Source organism: Manis javanica, chromosome 2, assembly GCF_040802235.1.
Source record: "Manis javanica isolate MJ-LG chromosome 2, MJ_LKY, whole genome shotgun sequence".
In the NCBI taxonomy this organism is placed as follows: domain Eukaryota; kingdom Metazoa; phylum Chordata; class Mammalia; order Pholidota; family Manidae; genus Manis; species Manis javanica.
Genome location: NC_133157.1, coordinates 220100550 through 220123238, shown reverse-complemented (window position 1 = coordinate 220123238; position 22689 = coordinate 220100550). Strand labels below are relative to the sequence as shown.

Below are 22689 nucleotides of genomic sequence, written 5' to 3'. Positions count from 1 at the left end.
ACTTTTTCCATTGTGCCTTCTTGGCAACGTATGTCATATGGCAAAGTTGACTGTATGTGCATGGATTTATTTACTTCTCTCTATTCTGTTCCATTGGTCTATATGTCTGTCTTTATGTCAGCACCAGACTCTTAAGTACTGTAACTTTAGAAACAAATAGTACCTCTTCCTTTCCCCTTCTATTTTCTGGAGTTGAATTACACCCTAGGCCTGAATGGACTGGCTTGTCATTTTAATTTAGTTGGTATTCTATTAAGGAAAAATCAGGATATTCCAGACTGTGATAAAGTCCTTTCTCTTCCTTATTCTTGAGAAGAAAAGATAATACCCTGAGCATCATAAAGACAAACTCATGTATAAAATCATAAACTCGTTCATTGATTTTTTTCAACAAATGCTTAATGGATGCCTAATTTATGTCAAGCCTTCCACTGTGCCTTAAGGATTTGAGGATTATTAAGATATATTACTGTTCCTATGAAGTTCGCAAATTATAGGAGACAGAACTTAGATAAATGTCCTACAATGTAATGGAGAAATGGACAAGATTTCAACAGGGTCAGAAAGAAAAAGGAACTTCAGCCTCCCTAGGGTAGGTAGGAAATTTTCAGGGAGGGAATAAAACTGAGTTTGTACCTTAAAGGATGAATAATGATTTGTGGAGTGAAGAGAAAAAGGTAATGCAATGTAGACATCTGAACACAAATGTGTGCGGCCAGGGAGTCAGCGACTAGTGTAGGGGGATGGTATCAAGAGATTATTCTGCAATCTGGTGTCTTGAAGATTGTGTTAACTGTTCAAAGATCCAGTTCTGTCCTGGCCAACACGAAGCCATAGCAAAGATCTCTATTAAGATGGTAAAATTGTCTTTTTCAACTGTTATTTTTAGCAACTTCTAAAATGATGGTGCTAATAACTAATATTGGAAACAGTTCTTGCTGTGTGTTAAGCACTCTGCTAAGCATTTTCCATGTAGTATCTAATTTAATATTCACAACACATCTGTAGGGTAAATACTATTATTCAGTTATTTCTAAGTGAAACCTGTGTGTCTAAGTCAACTGCTAATGAGAAGTTATTGCTGATTATTGGAAAAATAATAATCATAATAGGAGGAGAAACAGAGGTGATATGTCTGGCAGAAGAGGAGATGCTGCTTTTGTTTACAAAGTGGCTGTGGACAAGTACATCTGGTGTTTGGAAATACGCGGGAGCTATGAGAAGCACCTGCCAGAACAGGATGACAATCATTATTCATCCCTTAAGGTACAAACTCAGTTTTATTCCCTCCCTGAAAATTTCCTACCTACCCTAGGGAGGCTGAAGTTCCTTTTTCTTTCTGACCCTGTATGAAATTTGCACAGGAGGAAGTGTGCTGAAAAAAGTGCATTTTATCATCATCCTTCAAACTGGACCCAGTTACAGTGCCTCCCACCTTTCTCCAAGTCTTAGCTTCATCTTCTCTGGGTCTTAACCTCTTATTCATTGCAAAACCCCAGTGCTACCACCTAACATGGCCTCAACTCCCTGTGGGGTGAGGGTTAGCCTTAGACCTGCCTCCAAAGCTGCCGTGACAGAAGGCCTAGGTCAGACCCATCCACACTCACAAGGGCCCTGGCTGCTCTATCGCTTCCAGATTCAGAGGTGGGACCAAACCAGGCACTGGCCCCACTCCCAGCAACTGTGCCAAATACTGGACTGGACACGTGGCTTCTGCAACTTGGTATGTAGCTACTGATGCAGAGAGCTTTCTTCTCTACACCACAAATAAAGTGGAACAAAAACAGTTCACCTTTACATGAAATGGTAGCAGATCACCACCTCTAACCTCAATGTCATAATTCTCCAGCTGGCTACTGAAATTACTCTGTAAGGACCTTGACCATTTTGACATCCCTCAGGCATCAAACTGGTTCACTATTAAAGACATGATACTAGTCAGACTGGGTGAGTATGAGATGACAAGTATTGTAGGTAACCTAGTAAGTTATATATGAACCAAAAGATGGGAGATAAACCTGAAAATGGTTCAGGTTAAGTTTTTAGGGGTCCAGTGGTTGGGATTATACCATAGCAAATTTGTTGCAACTTGCAACTTTTATCTCTAAAAAGAAACACAGACTTTGGTGGGCTATTTTGAATCTGGGGGCAGCATATATTGCCCTTGGGAATCTTGTTCTGGCATATCGGTTGAGTGATTCAAAGGATGCCCCTTTTAACTAGGGGCCAGCATGAGATGAGGCTCTGTAGCAGGCCCAGAAACCAGTGTAAACTTCACTATTCCTTGAGCATCATGAGTGGCTGATCCCAAGGTGCTGAGACCTCCACTACAGATCACAGTGGCATACAGAGCCTCTGACTAGTCCCTTTAGGAAGGCACAGCACAGGCTTCTAGAATTCTGGACCCATGCTGACGGCTCTGCCACCAAGCAATGCTCTGCATTTGAAAATCAGCTCCTGGTAGTAGAGACCAGCACACAACCGTGAAACACCCAGTGTGTGGCTGTTGGACCTGCCCACGTAGTCACAGGTCTGAGCAGGAGGGCAGTGATTTGTTGCATGGTAGGTGGGTAACTTCAGAACCAGGCTGGGGCAGATCCAGAGCGTGTATGGAGGCATCATTAAAGACGGCCCAGACATCCGTGCCGCCTGTGTCTACCACACGGAATCCTCTTTCTGATCACGGACACCTAGGGAGTGAGGTGTCCCTAGGAACAACTGACAGACAAGGAAAGAACTCACCTCCTCTTTACAGCCTCACCTTGGGGTGGGGGTGAGGGGTGGCCTGGGAAGCTATGGAGGACAAACAGGTGTGCAGACACAGGACCGTACGTTCACTCTACTCACAGCATAGCAGTGGCTGAGGCACAGACAGACACAGTCCGGGACAGCAGCTAATGGCTTGCACAGTTAGGCAGAAGCTTAGTAAATATGTAACTAGAAGGTTCAGGAAAAGGAAGTATGGGAAATACATATGTGTGACTGAGCACTGGCCACAAAGGAGGTAGAACTGTATGTTTCAAGTTAACGCTCAGCTTGTCCGCCACTCGGAAGGCAACGAACAGTCCAGTGAGTGGACTGACCTACCCTGTGGACGGCAGCCAGCCGCCCCACTCACCGCCTCGATGCCTGTGCAGCCAGCCCAGGAATGTCACTGTGGTGACCCAGATGGGGTCTGTGCATAAACTTAACAATTCAGGTCTCCTCCATCTAGGATGACAGCCGCTGACACTAGATGCCCCCAGTGTCAATGAAGATCAACACGAATCCTCTCTAGGGCCTCCTTCTTCAGGGAGATAAGTGACTAAGTGGAAGGTTGACTACATCAGACACCCGCCGCCCTGTAGGAGTGGTGGTGTGTCCTTCCTGAAATTGCTGTGAACTCCAGGTATTAGTTTTCCTTCCCTGACTGTGAGGCTCCTTCAGCAACACATCGCAGGACTGAGAAAATGCCTCATCTGTGTTACCTCCCATGATTTTGCTGAGCCATTTACTGTAAAGAGGCGGCAAGGAGCTTCCCTGGTCTAACCGTGCATCCGGCAGCCCAGAGGCAGGCGTTGGAAGAATCGTTGCTTAAACGCTCCAAGGCACAGCTAAGACACCAACCCAGAGAGAGCACCTGTGGGGTGTGGACGCTGAACTCCAGGATTTGGTATTTATGTTAAATTAAGGGTCAGGAAACCATCCTCTGCAGGCCAATCTGACCCAATGTCTGTTATGTAAATAAGGTTGTATTGAAATACAACCATTTTATTGGTTTATGTGTTGTCTGTGGTTGCTTTCACATTCAAATGGCAGGTACTGGTGGCTGCAACCTATGCGAGGGCCCACAAAAGCTAAAATACTTATTATCCAGGCCTTTACAGAAAAAAAGTTGGCCTATGGCTGCTCTGCACCAGTGGCTCTGTGCTGCTCTGTGTCCTCAGCAGCTGAAATGGGTGCTGGGACCACAGGTGGGAATGGAGGGCTGCCCCAGTGCAGTCGCTCCCGGTGACCCACCTGTACAGTTTGTACTGCCTGTCCCCCTATGCTGAGGCTCTACCTGGTTTGATATCCTAGTTCCAAGGGAGAAAATGGACCAGAAACTGACAACCTCATGGGCTCCCCAGGCCAGTAAATCAGCAGGAATATACAGGACATATTTAACTGATGCATGAAATTGCCCAATTTCTAGCACTGCTACAAAGGGAGATGAAAGAGTTTATTTAGGTACCAGGTATTCACTGTGGTGTCCTCTGATATTCTCACGTACTGCAGATGGTCACCTGGAGTAATTGTGACTCCAGGGCCAAGAAGTATGGGCTGAGATTGTAGTCTGCTTGGATCAATAGTCAAGTAACCCAGAACAGCTCTGAAAATCTCAAAGGAATGATAAGGAAAGTGATGATAAACATCGCTTATGTTTCCAGTATCAGTCACAGTACCAGAGATTGTAGCTGGGTTTGTTACTCATATTTCAGTCCTTTGAGGAGATTGCAACTGGCCACCACCTTGAAGTGGAAGAAACAGATTCTCCTTGTTTTAGGTTGCAGTGTGTGATCCTAGTATTGTAAGATGTGAGTGGGTCTGAGTGGCACAGGAAGGAGATTGACATCACCCAGGTTATACACTTCCTCAGGTTCTCTTGGCCCCACCTACCCCCTGGCTTAGGCCACTAGCTCCCATCAGCTCATCCCCTAACACTGCTCCATGGCTCATCCTTACCTGGCCGAGGGCTGGGCTCTGGCATGTTCTATGTCATGTCTGCCACCGTACCTCCCACATCCAGTGTCCAACCAGCTGAACCCAGAGATCTCTTTCTGCCACTTCTGACTTCAGATGAAAGACTTCACCATGAGGCAGGGGTCTGGCTTTCTCTGAGGCTACCTGGACAGCTGGGGCACCACCACCTGGAGTGCAGGTGAACTAACCTATCACCCTGTAGGGCAAATGTGGTGCCACTAGGCAAGACGAGATGGAGCTGGGAGACAGAGATGCCTCTCCCCACCCTGGACTGTCTGCTCTGACATGAGTGCTGCCCTGTAGCCTGTCTAAAGATGTCCCTTGTGCCAGTCACCAGCCGTGTGTTTCTAGGAACCTATGACCAGGCTCCAAACAAACCTCCTCATATTTGCTTGTCCTCCCTGTCCCCAGGTATCCCCTTCCCTTTGCCCTCTCTTGTTCCCCTGGCATTGCACCTCCCAGTAAAGCTTACTATGCACTAATCACCTCCGTTTTTGTTTTCTAGTGAGACAGAACAAAGTCAACCTGTTTGCACATTAATTTGAACAAGGTTTCATGGAAGAAAATAATCAGAGAGGTTATTCAAAGCATTTCATTCCCAAGGCACCCAAAATACTCTTCCTTTAGTACTGGGACCCTACAAAGCAGAAATAAATATGAGCTTTGAGCTCAGATAGATCTAACTGGAAAACCGGGCTCTGACATCTGCTTGGCCTTACTAAGGCACTCATCCTCTCTGAACCTCAGTATCTTTATCTGAAAAATGGAAACAATCACATTCGTTTAATAGGACCATTTTTGAAGGGCAGCAGGGCAACATATAAGGAACCAGTAAATCACATAATAGGTAGTCAGTAAATATTAGCTTTCCCATTGTGGGGTCCTAACTCTTAGGAATCATGGGAGCTGTGGATATCCTAATACCAGACCTCTTTAGCTGCTTCTTTTTGTTTAAGTTCTAAACAGAGAAGCCATATATCAGAAGGGACCAGTAGTGGCTGCCAAAGACAGTACGTTTCAGAATGGCATCTACGTGGCGAGGGACTGATGTTGCTGGTACCCAGATGGCCCGTTTCTTCCCAGATGCCTGTCACATCTTAAGGACGTTATGCCATTCTTCAGAACTGTCTTGCCAGGGAATGTCTTCCACATGAAGTTCCTACCTCTGTTCCCCTTTGGTCAGAGACAAACGGAAAAATAGAATTTGTAACCATTTCTACACAGGACAGGAAAAGCAGTTGCTGTTCAATTTGGCAATACTGCCCAGTGAAGTTCTGAATTTAGGATCAAGTTCTGTGAATAAATTGTCAGTTTCAACCTTCTGTGTGGGATATTCTCTTCCATTGAATCCAGGAATATATCTGCATAAGTATGAATATTAACATGCAAATGCATGGAAATGAGGCCCAAGCAGGGCTAAATACAGGGTTGTAAAAGAAAATTAACTTGTATATGTGAGCATATAAATGCTCTATATGAAAAAGGCATTTAGTCATTGTTCTCCACATTCACAAAACCTACTCAGGAAGAAATTGCCCGCAAGAGAAATCTTAATTAAACATAGGGTAGAACTACTTAGTTTCCTCAGAGCAGGGAGGTAAACCAAAACCTAGAATAAGCTGCTGAGGAAATGTGTGGCATCTCTGTCCTGTCAGTTTTATCCAGAGCATAGAAAATGCGTAGACATCACCCTGCCTGGAGGCATAAAGAAAGAAAAGAGGGCAAGATTCACGAGATGTCAAGGCATGGAAGGATCTGAGCACATATGCATTATGAGCCCTCTACTGTCCTACCTTCTGTGTAAGGAAACTAAGGGCTAAGAAACTAAGTGGGCCTTTACTCCTCAGGACTTCCCATTCTGATGGAATCTTCTGGAAAAGGAGACCTATGGAAAAGCAAAGAAAATTGTGAGTGGGAATAAAGGGAAGCAAGGGGAGAAAGAACTCTGGGGGGCAGAGAGGTCTGTTGCCAACTTCATCCGACACTGTCCTCATCAGACTGGTCACCAGCACCCACTCCAGAACGGGGCTAATTCCTGCCCATCTGGTCAGTATCCCGTTTGCACCTAGATCCCAGGCTCACTTCACTAGGACAATGCTTCTGCAGGGTCACCCCTGGAGCTGCCACAGCCATACGAGGGCCGATCACACGGATGCTTTGAGTGGCCCTGCAGATGCCCCATCTCCCGACAGATGGGAAGTTATTTCAGAGAGAAGGTGAGGGGCTGTGCTTGTGCATCCTGTAGGCTCCTGAGCACACTCACTGCACAGCTTTTGTGAGCTCTCAAACCGATGTCCCACTTCCCGCAGCTATCTCACTTGGTCCTTGCTGGGCTTCCCCGACGTGACAGCCAGCCAGGCAGAGCCAGCCTCCTCCAGCTGCAAAGCAGTCAGCGTGCTTTGCTAGGTCCTGCCACCATGGTGCCGGGGCTGCTGACACTGCCCCATCCCTGCAGGCAGGGCCGCTTTGCTGCCAGCTCCTTTCTTTGTTGGGTGTCCCAGTGCCCTCCTATCTCTGCAGTCTTCCCCTTTAAAAGGCAAAGCATGGCTGAACTCTGAAGCTCAGAGGAAGTCTGCTTTACTCTCTAGGATAAAAAAATCCAGTCACTTAAAGGAGTGAAACAAAGGATGAAGGAACAGAGTGGGTAGGGACGGGAGGAACACAACCCAAATATGCAACGCTGAGTGTGTTTAACAGGCCCTGTTCACCCCTTCTGTGTGTCTGGGAGGAAATGATCTGACTTATTTTGAGTTTTCTGGATGGACACAAAAGAGTGAAAGGGGCTTTTCAGGAAGACCCTAGGGAGGAGAAGGGAGGCAAGGAAAAAAGGAAGCAAGGGTCCCCAAGGTAGGCAGAAGGGGGAGCAGTTTGGGAATTCATCACCACCTCCTGATAGAATGTGCCTGGGTTGGTTGCATCCTTCAGATGACTTCCTGGAACAGGTATTTGACCCGGACAAACAAAGACAGATGGTTGGGTAACAAGGGGGTTCTGAGTCCTCCCATTTTCCTTCATTTACAAGTGACTAGGAAGACAGAATGCCTCTGCGGGACCTAGCACTGGGTCTGCTGACTTTCCCTGAGGGCACAGGAGGGAGGAAGCACAAGAAAGAGAGATGCATGGGCCCCGGCCCTTAAGGCAGAGGAGCCCTGCCCTCTGGTCCAAGGTCACCCAAAGTTTATCCTGGGTTCTGGCCAATCTAATGCTTCCTCCTCCCTTGCCAAGTGTAGTTGCCTGGAAGTGGGTGGGCAGAGGCCAGCCTGGCAGGAACAGATGGCTGAGTGCCCACTCCTCTTACACTTGGCATCCAGAGGCATGCAACATAGACAATTTTGTGCATAGAAATAATAAAACAAAATAATGGAAATAATAGCAAACATTCATGGACGCAACTGTGAGGCATGCATTGAGAACTATCTGGCATGTAACAGCTAGTTTACACACAGTACCTATTTGAATCCTCACAAAACCTCCATGAGGTCTGGACTGTTAATATCATCTGTTTGACAAATAAGGAAACTGAGACACAGGGAGGCTCTATGATCTGTGATCCAGAGAAGTACACAATGTTCTGGAAGCCCGTGAAGGTGTGTGTGGAGGGGGAGGGACATGTGACCCAGTTTGAAGGGAACACAGAAATAGAACAACAGTGACCTTGGAGTCACCCTTGACTAGTTTCTTTCTTTCATCTTCCATATGTAATCTATGAGAAAATGCTTGCAGTTCTGCCTTAACACAGGTCTGCCTTCTGACTTCCTGTCACTGCTGTCCCTGGTACCACTCTCACCCCAGTCACCATCGTTTCAGCCCCGCTCTGCAGTAGCCTCCCAGATGGCCTTTCTCCTTCCACTCTTGCCCCCTCTAGCCTGTGCTCAGCATGGCACGCAGAGCCTGATAACGTGTAAGTCGGTTCACGCCACTCTGATGAGGACACACCAGCAGTTTCTCACCTCATCAAGAGTGAGACTAAAATCCTTCAAAGGGCCAGAAGTTCTCCTGTTTCCTGCCTGACTTCATTTTCTAATTTTCGTTCCTTTCCTTTGCCATGTTCCAGGTATACTGGTCTCCCCCTTGTCCCAGGCACACCCTTCCTCCGAGCCTGACGTGGCCTGTCTCCCTCCAGGGGGGGCTCCTCCCACAAAGGTCCATAGGTCTTGTTGCCTTCCAGTCTTTTCTTCAATGTTAGAGGCTTTCTCTGGACACCCTGTCTAAAATTCCCCTCTAATTTTTCTCCTTAGCACCAGTAAACACTATTTGCCATACTATATCAGTTCAAGGATGATTTTTTTTTCAAGTTTAAACATATTTGAGATCAGGATGTATCTTAAAGTTGATGATGAACCTTGGCTTGGGGTCCCCTGAGGAACAGGGATGGGTGTGAGGTACCAACTCCCAGGTCAGTCATTAACTGACCCCCCAACTTTAAGGTTATGGCAGTGGTTTGGCTGAGCAGCCTATCATGGCACCTGAGAACCCCAAAATCACCATGATACACCTGGGGTGCAGGTCTCTGACAAATGCAGGTGTGACTCCCGTAGCTGCAGTGACATCAGGTGGCAGGAGGGATCACAAGTGTCCACTATAGTGTGTCTTAGTTTATTTGGCATCCGATGTCTTTCTTAGTGGCCCATAAAATAGGGGTGCAAATTATAATCAGTAATATTTCTGACTTGGTGAAAGATGGAATGGTGTCCTTCATTGGTGAACTAGGCTGGGCACATACAATTCCCAGGTGCTCCTCTGGACCCAGTCCAGCTCCACAGAACTGGGATTCCCTGCAGGGAACCAAAGCCAAGCAGCCACAGTGGTGACTTTTTTCATAAAGTCCCGTCTGCCTGTTTCTTGTGCAACACTTTACGTCAGTTGGCAGATGCAGGGTGAGAAGGGATTTTGATATTTTTTATAATATATTCCTCTCACATCCCAAGGAACCTCTACAAACTCTGCACCCATACAGGGATAGCTCTGCCAATGTGCTCCTGACGGGCTCTGGTCACCAGGTTTCTGTAGCCCACAAATAATAGTCAACGAAGTTGCAAGGAAGAGGGGAGAGGGAAAGCTTCATAATTAATAAGCCAATACTCACCGGCATTTTCCTTCTGCTATTTTACACTGAAAATTAACAAGCATAACATGGCTCTGTTCAACACAGGGCAAGTCACTTCCCCTTCTGAATTTCCATCTCCCCGTCTACAAAAAGGGACACAAACCCTATCGGGTGTAATACCCTGCCTGTCCCTATTGCATAAGGGACAGACACAGTTCTGTTTACTGGGTCTCTCACCACCGTTTCTCCAGGAATAACACTCAGTGCACCTATACTCAGAGAGCTTATTATATACCCTAGCATGAGGAGAATAAGTGTTTTAGAGAAAAAGAAGTCTCTATTTTGCCCTGGATGACCATTTTACTCCCCTCCAAATTCTTATGTTTCCAAAATACCCAAATGAAACACTGGAATTTTCTTTAGTTTTTTAGCTCTTTGACCTATTCCATAATCACAAACAGCTTTATGAGATTCAAAGTAAGGACTGGTGGTTTCTCTAAAGCAAAGAGAAAATGCATGGACCAGCTTATGGTGGCCTCACTTGCTGCCCTCCTCTGTCCAGGCTCTCACTGCTGCTGTTTCTGCAGCTGGACTTTCTCCCACGGCTCCCCTGCCCCCACAGCATAGAACCTGAGCTCCTTATGTTGCATTGAAGGCCCCTCACCCTCTGGCCTCAATTTAACCTTATCAGCCTCTCCTCACATTATTGCCCTCCACTTACTCAATGCTCCAGCCAAAGTCCCTTTCAGAAAACAAACACAAAAAGAATGACTAGTTCTGTAAATGTTTGGATATGAGAAGCTAAGTGGATAGAAGAATCACAATCAACCCCAGCAGCTGAAGCTAAAGGAAGTACATGATCCCTACCAGTGATCCGCGACTCCTCCTATACAAGGAAGTTAAACTGAAAGAAAAGCACATTACCCCTCAAGTGTGATAAGAAATACGATATTTCATAAACTAAGTTACTTTATATGGAACATATTGAAATAACAAGATCAAGGCCACACAACTTGTAAAGTAGGAGATCTAGGATGTAAAGCCAGGCATACCTCCAATGGCCTTGTTCTTTTTGCTACATGACATATTGTCTAGAAATATGAATTTCAAATAGGGTCAACATGAAACAAATGGAACAGCAGTAGGTCAAGTACAGTGGTTTAAAGTACCACCCTACAGGGGGATGGGTGAAATTGGTGGAGGGAGAAAGGAAAAAGCAAATAAAAATGAAGTACCACCCTAGTATCTGAAAAGTTAATGCCATTGTTCATTCCTTCATTGGCATTTCTCAAGCCAATTATATGCTCCCCATTTGACATACGATCAAATCAAGGCAAGCCGAGAATGATTTGCTCCAATCAACAGACCATGTTTGTTTCTGTGTTTTTGCCTTTGGTGTAATGTAGCAGCTGTAACCTAACTAATTCCATATGTATCCATTAGGAATGCTTCTGTCTGCAGGTAATAGAAAGCCCAACATAGAGTAGCTCTGAGCAATAAAGAAGATATTCAATTATCTCCTGGACCCAGAAGACTGGAACCTTTGTTCTGGGGCTTAACTGGTTTAGCCAAGTCTCAGACTGTCTAATTTTTCTAGCCAGCTTTCCTTAAGCTCTTGACCTTTTCTTTTTCTTTGTTGACTGCTTTAGGGCCATAAGGACACTTCCGCAAATCAAGACCTGCCTCTCAACGATACCCCTCTCAGGAAAAAGGGAGGCAGTGCTCAATGCTCGCTCTCTTAAGGCCCACTCGGTCTTTTTATTTGGAAATGAAGCCTCTTGCAGACTCGTTGTCAGAACCAGCTTATTTAATAGACCAGACACTGGCAAAGAATAGGCTATTCCCATAGAAGCTTTAGTTTGGTGAAGATCTAAAGGAAAGATCATTTCCTTTCCTGAAAATAATCCCACAAATGCTGCTAGTCAGGCTGAGACCAGAACTTGGGTCTCCTTCGCCCTCCCTACAGTGACTCTACAGCATCAGCTCCAATAATCTAAGCCTGGCCATAAAAACCACCAGAAAACCAACAGCTGGACTTTGACAGTGCTTTCATTACTCACAAAGGTATTTTCTGAGGCCCATGTTTTACAGTACAAATAGCAAGGAAATGTTAGTTCTAGTGTATTTTCCAAAGCCAAAGCCTATCAACAGATTCTCTTTACAGATAAATGGGAAAACAATGATTTGGAGCATGGCTCTTGGCCCAAATACCATTTCGCAGAGGTTTCACTGTCATGAGAGCCTCAGGCTCCCTCCCCGTCCAAACGCAGTGCAGCCACAAGCTGCTCTGTGCATGTGTGCATCCACGCAGAGTATGGGCACAGGGACGGCGGGAGTGGAGTGAAGAGCCTAGATCTGGAGTCAGGGAAGGTCTCAACATAAAGCTCTGCCACTTATAACATCTCTGAACTGCAGCTGTTCTGCATAAAGGCATGGGGTCCCTCCAGTGCAGGGCCTGTGCCAGGATCACGCCTAACTTCCATACCAAATGTTTCGCACGCTGTGGAGACAAAATAAATTCATTCATTCATTGATTCATTCATTGGTCAGTGCTTTATCGACCTAGAAGGTGGAGACATGATAGTGGATAAAACAGATGAACCCCATATCCTGAGGGCGTACAGTCTGAGTAGCAGCAATGCAGACAACGAAGTAAGCCCTCACAGAATACTGTAGGTGGCTCTATGGGGGGGGTCCTCTGGGAGCAGTATGAGGGGCAGTGGATAAAAGTCCTCATTTCTCAGGCATGTGTAAGCTGGGCTTTGAAGCGTGAGTCAGAATCAGCCAGGTGAAAAGGGAGGGGAGAGGAAGGGCACCCCCGGGGGGGCCTGAACAAAGACTTAACTGCAAAGGAGAACTTGATGCCTTTGATGAAGTGAAAGTAATGCAAAATGAAGTGCCTGTGCATTTGGGGTTGGAAATACGGGGTTTGGAACACTGGTGATAGAAGTGTTGAGAATAGCAAGACGGGGCTGGAGACCATAAAGGTTTTCAGAAGCCCTGAAAAAATGTCTGTCCAATATTCCAAATGCAAGGAAAGGCTTTAAGCAGAGGAAGAAAATTATTGTATTTGCATTTTTTAAAATATCAATTTGGGTGCTGTGTAAAGAATGGATTAGAGGAAGCCAAGACTGTTGATATGAAGATTAATTAAAAGGCTATGAAGTAGTCCAGGATAGAAATGATGGGATAAAACTGTGAATGGAAATGATACTAGCTGACCCATCTATTTCACAGGAAGATTTATTCATTCTTTCTTTCTTTCCCTGAGTGACTCATTCAATCAGCCATCATTTGCTGAGCCTCCAGTCATCTGCACACAGTCTCTGCTACAGGGATAGGTAATCCTCCATCGCTACCAAGGATCACCGTCTAGTGGAGGAGACAGACCAGCAAACCAGCCGTTAGGTTGGCATGATGAATGTTAAAAATGTTGAGTGGTGATAAATGTGTTTTGTTCGTTGGTTTTGTTTTGCTTATACCAGAAGCTCTCTTTCCTGTGATAAACCCATTCTATGTGGTTTGGGTAATGAGAAGCAAGCATATCTGTTCCCTAAACACAAAGGCTATTAAAATTTGGGTATATAATCTACCAGGGACAAGAAAGAACCCCACCATGTGATTTAGCATACGTACACTGAGAGAAAGTCTCTTTTTAGGATTTATGAATTATGACTTGTGAAGAGAATGAAGATTCATCATTGCCAAGGGCTGACTTGCTTCCATACTCAAAGATCTGCTGAAATTGAAGCTGGGGCAGCAGAGTTAACAGCTAGAGAGACAGAATGTACACCAATACCAACGCCTTGATTCTAACACTTAAACCTTAAAATAATCTCTCATCTTCTTATCCTAGTTATGCAAACCAGTGATTTCCCTCTTCTGATTATGTGAGTCTGAGTCATGTTTCTGTCACATTCAGGAGGATCCTCATAGAAATAGATTCACAGGAATACAGAAGAAGAACATAAAGTTGCTTGTAGGAAAATGAGTTTCCCAGAACCTGGTCTCAGGTTGCATTCTGAGGGTAGGAGGGATGCATCCCTCAGATGGAAAGGGTGGAAGAAGGAAGCACTGCAGGCAAGGAGGAGTGGAATACAAGTCTTGAAGGCAAGCAAGACCAGGGAATGTCCAGGGAAGCCCCTGTATTCATACTGCAGGACACATGCATGCCTGTGTGCATACGTGCAGTAGTAGGTTGAGGGGAGGGGAGGAGAGGCTAGAGCCATAGGGAAGGTCCGGAGATGCCTCCCCCCCTCTCCTATCTATGCATCTCCCACACTCACATATACCTGGGCTGGGAAGAGGGTAGGCTCTAGGCTGGTCTTGCTTGACATGAACTTTAGGCTCATCTAGTTTTATTGGACTTTGGTCTTATTTGTACAACCTGATTTTATGTCTCCAAGACTTGTTCATGGCATTCCTAGGTTTTCAGTTTTCCTTAGTCTTCATATTTTCTGAAATCCTTTAAGACTAAATACACACACACACACAAAAAAACACCCACTACCTTGGAAAAGTCCCCTGATTCTACCATATGCCTCTTCTCTTGAGCTCCTGCACCCTTGTAAACACTTATTTCATTCTGCCTCACATGAAACTTATGTCTAATGGCACTATATTGTGAGCTCTTTGAGAGCAGGTACTTGTTCTTATTTTCCTTGAGGAGCCTAGCACAGTGCCTGGCCACCAGAGTGTTGTTAAAAATGGAATAAGTACTGACAGCAATTTTTTCTTTGGCTCAGAGTTTCAGTTTGAGCTCAATAGTAACACCGACAATAAAAATCCAAAGCTGGAGAACATATTTGAACTTTCTGGGCTGGAAGATAGTTACAAATCTTCAACTTCCACAGCTTTCCACTAAACTAGAGAAAAGTATGAGACTAATTTTGTTCACAGTATTTCAGCTTGACAGTTTCTGGGCTCAGTTGGAGTCAGTGAAGAAATTTAAATAATGGAGAAAGTCCACCCACAAGGCCTTTTGGAAAAAGAAGAGAAGTGGAGGATCCTGACCATCTCTCTCCCATGCTTCTGGGACAGCTTTTATGGTGGCACGCAGCACCAAAAGGGAAAAACCCAGTCATCCTGGTCCAGGTTTGCAAATAATACATCCAGATCTTTGGCATCATAAAGGCAATTATTGGAAAGCTCAGGTGATTTTCATCCTTCATACAGATGTTGTAGTGTCAAGCAGATTCAACTTACAGAGGATGCTTCTGCCAATTTGGCTGCCCACTGACCCTTCAGAAGGACGTGAACATGAAGCAAATTCCTTGAGTGTAAAGGGCTCTGAAAATGCATGTCTGTAAGCCTGCAAGACTTGAAGCTTCCTGTGTCCATTTTCCAAAAGTCGTAAAAGTCATCCATGTTCAGTAGAGGCCTTTTTGAACCACCAGCTCCTCAGGGTGGTCCAAGGAGTTGATAAGACTGAGTTGTAACAGTCTGTACTCACTAGGATAGGATTGCTCCTGATAACTCACAGGGCCAAGCCTGAGAGGCCAAAATGCAAGACTTTTTGGACTAGCACTCAAGCATTACAAATAATATAATTTATTATTTACTAATAATTTAATAATACTCAAGCATAACACTTTCATGCAAATATAGATGATGCTTATGTTGCAAAGTTAAGTTTAAAATAATGATTCAAGGGCATCTAGCATAGAAGACCAACTATACCCACACCTACACACATGCATATATATGCATACACACACACACACACACACACACACACACACACACACACTTATGCACTTTCTATGGATCTAGCTGGGACACACTGTTACAAGAGAAAGACTACTTTGGTAAGTTAACTGCATTCCAGGTTCTCACACATCCAGAAGAAAGAAATATTCTCACTCTACTCAGTGTATTCACTCAGGCCAAACATGGATGAGTTAGATACTGATTAAATTAGCAGTAGAATAACAATGTTTTAACTTACAATTAAGATTTCATTTCAGCAACCAAAATGCTCATGTTTCTTACCCAAGACATCCTTGAGATATAGGAAAAGCCACTATAATAATCAGAAGGTTGATGACTATCTCAGTTAAGACTCTTTCAGTTGCAAATGATAGAAATCTGGATCCAAAATGAGTTATGCAACAGTCTCATGTAACTAAATATTCCAAAGACTGCTTTCAGGCATGGCTTGATCAGGGACAGAACCTGGTTGCTTTCTCTCCATCTCTTACTTCAGTCTTCTCCATATTGGGTCCTTCCTCAGACAAGATCTCCCCTTGAGACAAAAGAAGATGACAGCAGCTTCAGCTCTTGCAGTCTCTTAAAATTATATATGGCAGTGAAATAGTGAGTTCCCTTTGTAGAATTAATATCCAAACCTCCCTTGCCTCTGATTGTATCATATGCCCAATCCTCAAGTGTGACCAAGCATCAAGGAGAAACAATGTCCAGTTGTGCTTAGTCCCAAGAACTGTGATTTGAGCTCCAACCAAGCCACCATAATAAGAGTAGTGACTATGGCTGGAACTAAGGTTGCTGGATGACCAAAATCAGTGAATGCCAAGGTCACTGTAGCAGAGCATGCAGTTGGCATAAAGAGAGGTGCATGGTCCTGGACACCTCTTTCGATGCTGACTACCCCTGCTGCAGACAGGCTCATTCTGGATATGCATGAATACCATGAATTAGCTATAAATCACTATTCTTTGTGATGTCAAAGACATTCAAATCTAGAAAGACCTTAGGAGATGCTCTACTAACTATGCCACCCCCACCTGATAACATGTAATATTGACATTAGCATGTGGAAAATAAACACTGGGGAAAAAGTAAATATTTTATATTACATTTTTTAAATACATGTCATGTTACAGACATTGATAATACAGAAGTGAATAAGAAAATTGCTATCATTAAGTTGTATATGATTTAGAACAGGGACAGGAAAGAGAAACAGTTCTAATTTGTTGCAGGAAGAGCTATGAGCAAATGCAGGGAGACACCATTCTTCTCCCCCCACCGCCTTTGCATTCTGATCCCTAACCTGAATTTCCCATTCTTTCCCAGTCAAAAACAGAGTATCTTCCTTATATTAGAGGTCATAAATAGATACTGGAAGAAGGAGGAGAAGGAAATGTGGAAAAATCTAGGATGTGTGTCAGGTCTTAGCTCACCAGCCAGAAGACTGTACTTCTTAGAAATAGAACCCCAAATTAGCCACACTGGACCACCTCCCCATTAGTCTGGCCATGCTTGTGAAAATTAATTTTTGTCCCTAAGAGGCTTTGATTTCAATATGAAAAAGCAGTTCCTTAATACAGGGGAAACAGGCCACTCCAAAAGCAAAAATAATTTTAACTAATTGCTAGGTACTAGAACAATTAAACAATAGCACAGAGATTTATAACAACAAAAAAATACTGACATACACGTGCACAATTTACCCATTGACCCATTTCAGAAAAATATCATTTCAGACACACTATGTGCAGGTGCGGTGCAGCTCAGAGATGAATAATGCGAGCTTCTGCTGTCAAACAGCACATGTTCCAATGAGGACAACAGATAACCCAGGACTCCTTGGGATCTGCATGGTGAGCCCCACAATGGCTGTGTGTGCAAGGAGCCAGAGTTCTAGGGGAAGGCAACCATTTCTGGGGGGTCAGTGAGGAGACAGAGAAATTTTCAGAGGAGAAGATGTCTGGGTTGGGTTTTCCAGGATAATCACAGATTTCATCCAGAGAAGTGGGCAGGAGAACCCCTAGGCATACACATGTGGAATGGAAGATACTGTGTCCGGGAGCTGTGAGGAGCTCCATGTGCCTTCCCAGTTTCTACAATGCAATGGAGAGGACAGAAAATTATAATTATTGAATTCCTGGCATCATATTAAAGGCTGAACCAGCCATTCAGTGACTGGTAACCATCTAGGGGGGGCAGTAAATATCACTGGAAATATAAGTTAGAGAATTGTTTATCAAAATGCAGCTGGAAGAAGTATGATGATAAGCATTTAGGGTGAGGGGACCCTCTCCAGGGAGCTTGCAACCCCAGACAGCCCCTGAATGGCCTTCCCGGGAGAATGAAACTGGGTCCCCACGGAACTCCATGCGCAGAGCAAGAGGGCCCCATTGGGCTGAATTCTCAGTGCCGTTCCAGAGAACCCGTGTGCCGTGCCTGTGCGTCTGCCTCTCTCTCCACCTTTCCTCCATGCAAGAGTCAGCCCTTTCCCGACAGTGCATAGTGACTGTTAGTATTGATCAGTTCTATCGCTTAATGATTGTTCCATTTATAGTCAGGAACAGTGGCTTGGAGGGTACCAAGTTGTAAGTCTGCACAGAGGTGGCCTGTCTCAGTCTAGCTTGGTGACAGCCCTTCCTCTGTAAGATAAATGCTCAGTGCTTTTGCCTGCCTGGCCGATTCATCCTCAGCAGTAACTACAAGAAGCTTCATGTAATAGACCAATTTCCAAACTGAGGAAACTGAGGTGCAGAGGTGGGGAATGACTGTCCCAAGTCCACCAAGCTGGAAGCAGCAGATCTAACATTTGTACGCTGCACTGCCAATCAAGGGGAGGAGTCTTTCCCAACCCCCACCCCAGACCCTCTCGCTGTGCCACCTGTTCCTCCAGGAAACGGTATTAATTGTCCTGAACTTCCTTCCTCATCGAGCACCTGCGAGGACTCCCCTGGCATCAGAGAGGACAATCTCTGAGTTCCAGTCCTAACAATTAGCCATGAGACTGCCCGGAAACTGGAAATTGAACTAGTTAAAGTGTGTGGAACCGACACCAGCACTTCGTATGAGGCCGGCTTTCCCTGGTTACAGTGATTAATGAGTTAATAATGAAGATGAAGGTTTTTGGGTGTTTGAGCAGAAGGTAGATGCCCACCGAAATGGATTAGCCTCGTCCAGCAGGTGTGGCCCGAGGGGAACACTGCTTTATGCTCCTCCAGGGACTCTGTTTAGCACCAAACACCTTGTCATAAGGATATATTGAAGGAAAAGCAATTCTGGCTGCCTGCTCGGAATCGCTGACCACTCTGGCTGCTTGGTGGTTTTGAGTTTGCAGGGCCAGTAGAGCCCACAGGAGAGAGAGCAGGAGAGGAGATGGAGGCCTGGCTTCTCCCACTCTGCCAGGGCTAATCTGATATGTAGCCTTGGAGAAGTCACTGTCCTCTGAGCCTCAGTTTACTCACATACCAAATGAGAGTGTAGGGTTGGGTAACCCCCAAGGCCCTTTCTAGAAAAGACAGTATATTATTGTATTACTGAAGCCACTAAGTAATTGTCAGTAACAGGTCACCATCATTGCGCAAGTATTCTCACCACAAGTGTTTGCTGTTAAAATGGAGTCAACATCCTCAGTTAAAGGTCATTTCCAGTTTGCCGCGACATAAACATCATCTTAGTTCAAAGCTTTAAAATCTCAGTCTCAGTTGCCACTGCAAATGGAAAGACTCATAACCTCCTGGAAAGGGACCTGAAATCAGTGTCTATAACAAACACCTGGGAGAATCTCACACTCACACAAGGTGTGGCACCCTGGGACGGAGGATGTAACCTGAGGGTAGCATGCGGAATCCGCAGAGGTGTCAGACCCACAGTTCTCCAGCCTGGGCACCCGGGAAGCAATCAGGAGCTTTACCAAACCCTGACGGCTCTGCTAACTCCACAAATGCAGACTGAATCCATCTGAGGTGTAGCCTGAGCTTTTGGGTTTTTAAAGACCCCAAATGCTCCTTATATGCACCCAGGGCTGAGAACCTCTTTCCCAAAATCAAACTGTGTGATTCCTACACCCTCAACATTCCAATCCCTCTACTACCAACAGGGTAAGTGGAATTTCAACCAAGTTCTGATGTTCCTGTGAGGACTGCATGGGACCATCCAGCACCCGGCAGGGACTCTGAAGACCGGAGAACCACGCCTTGCCCCACTGCGCAGCAGCGTAGGAGCAAGAGGGGCGTCTCCTCGGGAAAGATGGGGGCATCTGCTGCTCCTTCCGTGATGCCAGCAAGGCGGCACTCACACGATGCCAACCGATGCATGGGTTCTCCATGAACACCAGTCGGACTCAAACCTGGAAGGGGTCAGCAGGGCTTTGATGAGATCACAGGAATCTTCCAGTCCTAACATACTTGGCAGATACTTGCCTGTGAGTATGCTTATCAATTTTATTCTGTTTGTAAGAGCAGAACTGGCAGTAACTCTGGCGGCCGGTTTTGGAGCTGTACGTCTTCTGCACTGGACAGGACGCAACAGTAAGCACAGCCACCCCTCACACCACCTGTAAAAAGTCGGAGTCTGACCACATGTGTCCCAGGTGAGGAAACTCAAGGTCAAAGACTTGAAGGTCGCGCAGCCAGCACAGGAGAGAGGTCCAAATCCACGTCTGCCCCAATCTGCATGCCACACCAGCCCACAAGGTGTTTGGTAGATTACTTTTCCTCTGAGCGATAGTCTCTCCTGCTGCCCATCATCTAAGTCCATATAATTCATGGGAAAGCCTTGCTGTCTCTGTGGGAGACGTCCACCCATCTTAGCCTTTGAAATGTCTAGAGCAGGGGCTGGGCACCTGCCTATAGGAGGTGTGGTAGCATTTAAGTGATCAGCTCAAGTCTATTAAGGGAGAAGGGCCCATTTTGAGAGTGACTTAACATTTCAAAATGTCCATTTGTCACCAACAATATCCTCTCAAACCTTTCAAAATTCTTGGAAACCAACAGAATCAGCCTATCTTCCCTGTCACTACCTGAGTGGTGATATTTTAGCAATGAAAGGAGATGGGTGTGCATGTTTGTGTATGAGTGTGTACACGTGTGTAATGCATGTGTCAGTGTGTGCATTTACATGTATGCATGTGTGTGTGTGTGTCTGGGTGGGTGCATGTGTGTGTGTCTGAGTGTGTGTGTGTATGTAGAGCCACATGTGTGTATGTGTACACGTGTTTGTGGTTTGATTCCCATGGATTGAGAAGGCACAGGGACTAGGGTATGTAGAGAAACAGAAAACCCTGTACCACTGAAGTGGACGTAGGACTAAATCAGAAGAACCTGATTCCACTTATCACACATGTAAAAGGGACAAAAAGAGCAGAGATCGGAAGGCGCCATCACCCTCAGAGCGCGCTCACCTCCGGTGACTTATCAACCAAGGTAGGACTCAGACTCTTCATCAAAAGGGAAAATAGTTCCATATGTGGCACATAATATGCATTTTTATTATTCCTAACTCAGAAAGATCTTTGCTCTGTTCTACTTCACTATCTTGGGGAAGAGATTAAAGACATATTTCCTTTAATAGTTAAATTAGAAAAACTTCCACTCTCAAGACTATAGGTCAACAGGACATCCAGCCTTTGTCCTGGAGCTTCCCTTCCCTCAAAATTTTCATGAATTTCCAAACATTGTTTATGAAATCTGGTTGTGGATGTTTCTTTCTCCAGCCCTCCATGCTCCAAGTTGTCATCGCATCGAATGTCTTTTACAGAAGGCACCACAGTGTGTTCTAAGCTTGAAAATCTTCTCCCTTAACTTCTGCCCCAAATATCTCAGTACTGCGTGGGGTATGTAGTAAACCTTACTCCATGTGTGAAGAGTAAGAAAGAATAAAGCGAAGAGTGGCTTAGGTTGCTCTCAAAGTTGCTCATGAACCACACCGACTGCTAACAGGCCCTCAGGATCTTATTTCACAGCCGGCAGGTTTCCAAGCAGAGGCATCCAGCCTTCACCCGAGCCTCCACCCCCGCCACGCCCTCCTGCAGAGCCCAGCCAGCAGTTCCTTGGAGCACAGAAACAAGGTCTCTTCCAGTCCCTCCTGACATTAGCGCACACTGGCTTCTTTCCTGACCCAGAATGAGAAACAGCCCAAGAGACCATTTTTTCGGCAAACACCTTGCTCTTCCTTCCACCTGCAGACGGAGTCTGACTGCCTGGGACAGACAGGCTCATTTCTGGTGATGGCATTTCTTTCTCAAAGTCTGAGTCATCCAATCCCAAATAGCATTTGTTGAGAGCACCAAGAGTTCAGTATAAATCCACATTTAGAAAGAGTAATTCTTCAACGGCACAGGCAGGAAAGATAAACTCAACTTGCATCAAAAAGCCAGACGCTCAGTTCAGTGGAACAGTGGGTAGTGTGTTTCACTGACACATAACTTAATGGATTAAGCAGTAATTTTCCAAAATATAATTAATGTTCCCCAACTGCAAGAGTCAAGTATTGTCAGTGACCCCAAAGTGTCCATATTGCAATGAAAGAAAAAATTTAAAAAAGGCCTTTTTCTTTGGATGCCTCATCGACAGAGATGTGGGGAAGACAAAATGAACTTTGTGTGTTTTAGGACATTTAGCAAATGAGGGCACAAGGAGACCTCCAGAAAGACACTGACCTTTCTGCAAATCAGTGCAGATTGATCCTAGAGCACTAACTCCAAAAATTTAAGAAACATCAACATGTTTTGCCTCAAGCTGGTGACCCCAAGCTCATCAAGGGAGCAGGAGAGAAGTTGCCTACCTTGCAAGCCGTTGCAGAGATTTAATGAATTAGTAGGTGTGGAGTCACAGTGGACAGGTGATTCTCTCTTGGCTGCAGTTTTTATTCGCATGGTGCTCAGACTTGCACCTTACATGCTGGAAAGACTCAAGTGCTTGTTGTGCAGTAAGGCACGAAGATAAAGCTGGCACCTGAGAAACTGAATGGCACCCTCTGTTACCCCAAAATCCAAGGAAGTCAGGGCTCAAAGGAACCTCAGTGATCATTCCAGCAAAGCCTACCACTCTGCAGATTAGAGAACAGCTGTCTGGAGTGAGGTGGCTGAGGAGCCATCTCATGGCCACACACAGAGCCTCCTCACTGGGAGATGGAAGGTCACCCTGTGGCCTCCTCTCCCTCTTCGCATGCATAGCACACACACCCTCCAGCTTTTAATGCTGGGCATCAGTACAAAG

At 45.4% G+C, this 22689-nt stretch overlaps 1 long non-coding RNA gene across 4 annotated transcripts in view; it reads right to left on the bottom strand.

Annotated features, from left to right (window-relative positions):
- Positions 1-22689, bottom strand: part of LOC118973370 (uncharacterized) — a 72857-nt gene that overhangs the window by 27798 nt on the left and 22370 nt on the right. For 3 of the 4 annotated variants that reach the window (XR_005062676.2, XR_005062675.2, XR_012128564.1), the window contains 2 exons: positions 22256-22433; positions 15761-16013 (listed from right to left, as the gene is read on the bottom strand). This is a non-coding gene — a long non-coding RNA (uncharacterized lncRNA). The remainder of the gene's footprint in view (positions 1-15760; positions 16014-22255; positions 22434-22689) is intronic. The other variant, XR_005062677.2, reaches the window with a different exon arrangement.